Source organism: Lynx rufus, unplaced genomic scaffold (genome assembly GCF_022079265.1).
Source record: "Lynx rufus isolate CCGP_SWC_20201006 ecotype Redwood Valley unplaced genomic scaffold, mLynRuf1.p SCAF_3, whole genome shotgun sequence".
Taxonomy (NCBI): Eukaryota; Metazoa; Chordata; class Mammalia; order Carnivora; family Felidae; genus Lynx; species Lynx rufus.
The window spans coordinates 11,634,585-11,638,179 of NW_025814845.1; positions in this window are offsets into that span (position 1 = coordinate 11,634,585).

Below are 3,595 nucleotides of genomic sequence, written 5' to 3' on the forward strand. Positions count from 1 at the left end.
TGACTTGACAAGATGCTGCTGGTCCAATAATCACACGTTGAGTAGCTCTACAGATGATTTTCTGAGTCAGCTAGTACTATAATTATCCCCATTTCACCCATGAGAAAACTTAGCCTCAGAAAAAAAGGGTAAGTCATTTTCCCAAGATTAAGATATAGGAAATGATAGAGCCAGGACTTGAATTTGACAACAAAATTCACTATCTTAACTTCTGCATATATTACACCTTGACTCTAGGTGGATTCCATTTTTGTTTGATTTGCAAGTTAGGTCCTTGATATGCCTGAGTGAGTTTGACCTACAAACTGGATTCCTATGGCTAGCAGAACTGGGGAGAAAAATTCTTACTGATGGAAAGGAGGAAAAATAATTTTCCCTCTAATCTTCTAGGTTCTTGACTGAGATATGACTTATATTAAAACACAGATTAACAAGAGAAAAACAAACAGAAGTTTAATAGCATGCATACCTCCTGTATACAAGGGCGATGACCAAAAAACTGAGCAAATTCCTGAAATGGGCTGAGCCACCACCTTAAAAACCATCTCTAGCTAAAGACAGAAGAAGATGTTGGGGGTGGGGAAGCCAGTTTGGAAAGGTTATCAGGCAAAGCACAATAAACAAGGGAATGGTTGTTATGCTAATTTAAGTGCTTTATTGATAAGAGTTTCTAGAGATTTAGCCTTCCTTCTCTTCCTGGTATAGAGAGGGAAACACCCTAACCAAAGGAGATATTCCTTGTAAATGTTAATGTCTCTTACAAAAGGGTAATTTCTACTTGGTTTTCAGAGGTTTTCCTCTGTCTGCTGTTTCTTAAAAATAATCAGCCTAAAATAATCCGTAGGCCAAAGAGCCATATTTTGGGATGGCAATTTCTGCTCCCCTTTGCTGGATTCTGTGTCACCAAAAGAAGCAGATGGCTGTAAAGACTAGAGAAATGCAATCCTGGTAATCTGGTGATCTAACTGTGTAGTTTCAGACACAGGTTGCCAGGATCTGTGAATAGTTAGCTGAGCCATTGGCAACATCCCAGAATCTCAGCAGGACTAGAGATTCTGAATGGACAATATTTCTTTGTTGAATTCCTAAAACTAAAATTAATCATGACTGGACATTGTTTAGAAATTGTCTGGGTGTATACTTTCCAGTAATTGATTTGTTTCCACATGGACACCTTGTTTTCGTTGTAAATGGTTTTCTTTGATGGGTTGTTTTATTCCTCTTTGTGTATGCCAGGAGACAGTGTGATGTAACTATAGTGATCATGTGTTTCTTGAGGCCACGTTACTTTTTTTTCTCTGGAATCTAGGCTTGTAGCCTACAGAATGATGGGATATGGGACATTCTTTGACTCTTAGTTAAGCCTAGCTTCTGAAACCAGCTTATCTTGTGCCTGTATTTGCTTCTCAAATATCGTATTCACCAGCTCAAGAATGCTAAGCAAATCTGACTTTTGGATGGTAGCACTATTGACAAGAAGGTAACCCAATAGTAGATAGTAGAACTCGTACAAAGTTAGTGTTAATTATATATTTAAACATTAGAATGGAATGAAGGCAAAGCAAAGTGGAATCCAGCATTAAAATTAGTATGATTCATTGATAAGACGCTGTAGAGTGGGATCACAAGGGAATTTACAAGTGACCTTTCAGGACTTTGGAATAGCCACTTAGGACAATAGGTCTTGCTTATTTTAGGTACTCCCAAGTACTCAATCCTTGAGATTCAGGGGCACCATGAGAAAAAAAGACAGTTGTTTTATGGATGGAGAGCTTTATATCCAGCTGATGTGTTTTATCATGGTTGTAGCCATCTTTCTTTGAGCCCTCAAGGGAAATACACAAGGCAATTTTATCATTTGTCCTTATTAATATTTGGCCTTTGGGAGCCTATGAGTTGAAATTGATATGAGCACAAAGGACTTCTTTATGTTCACTAAAATAGTGTGATAGTTGAGTGTACAGTTTCCTGAAGTCAGAATTTCTGGGTTCAAACACCATCTCTGCCTTTTACTAGCTGTAGGGCCTTGGATAATGGAATTATCCTGTCTGGCCTCAGTTTTCTCATCTATAGAATGAGATCCATAGGGTCAGTGAAAGGATCAAATGAGTTAATTGATGTGAAACATTTAGAAAGTGCCTGATACCTAGCAAATGCTACATCAAAGGTAAGTGTCAATTATCGTATTTGGTGGTAACAAAGTCAAGAAAAGAGAGGTTGATGACCTACTATGGCCTCTTTTCCTAGTTCTTTATCCTGATTGCCCTTCCAATCTACTCATTCTGAAGTGAGCCAAACCATACATGGAAGTATCCCACAGAAAGGTAGCAGCTCTTCTAAGCACTCTATTTTAGGTTTATTTACTCTGGGCTCCACACTAGTTTCTGCTGGAAAAGGGATCCCTCTGAAGGGAAATGTGCTCCAGACCTATCTTACTGCAGCAATTCTAGAAGAGGAGCATTACAAAGAGGAAAGAACTTATTCAGTGGAAAAGGAGTTTTAAAAACTTCTATGTTCCTCTTTCTAAAGGAGGCCCCTTGTCACTTGGCCCACTGTTTCTCCTAGGACTAAGTTTGTCTCTAATAGATACCTCTTCTCCATTTCTTCTTGGAATGTGGCAGAGACCCAGAAGAGGCCCCATTTGAGATCACTTGCATATCAAAGTACAATCCCTAAAGGGCATGCCCAAGAGTATTGTGTGTAGCGTACTAAATGGCTATATAGCTATGGCAGCTTCACTGTCAGATCTTGGTTATTTTTCTTTGGATTTTGGTTTATTGTTGTTGTTTTAATGATAAAATTTTTAATTCTTGTAATTCCATAGCATCATGTATCTGATAAACGTTTTCCTTTTGTTTTGTTACATTTTATCGATCCAAAAGAAATTCATGTGTTAAATCTTTAGTATCACAGAGTTATCATATTGTCATTACCCCTTTCCATTTTTTTGCCTTTATTGAGATATAATTAACATATAACAATGTTTAAGTCAAAGGTGTGCAGTGTTGGTTTGATACACTTACATATTGCAAAAGGATTACTTTCATAGCATTAGCATAACATGACCTCCATCATATCACATAATTACCATTTCCTTTTTGCGATGAGAACATTTGAGATCTACTCTCTTAGCAACTTCCAAGTATACGATATAGTATTGTTAGCTATAGTGTATTTTAGATCTCAAGAACTTTTTTATTATATATCTGGAAGTTTATACCCTATGACCAACATCTCCCCATTTCTCTCACTAACCCCCCCCCCAGCTCCTAGCAACCACCATTCTACTCTATTTTCATTAATTTAACTTTTTTAAAATTAAAATTTCAAATATAAATCATATCATACTGTGTATGTCTTTCTCCATCCGACTTATTTCACCTAGCAGAATGCCCTCAGGGTTCATCCATGTTTTTGCAAACAGCAGAACCTCCTTTTGCATGGCTGAATAATATTCCATTGTGTATATGTACCATAGCTTTATCCACCCATCTGGTGATACGCAGTTAGGTTATTTCCATATCTTGGCTATTGTGAACAATGCTGCAGTGAACATAAGAGTGCAGATATCTTTTTGAGATCCTATTTTCATTTC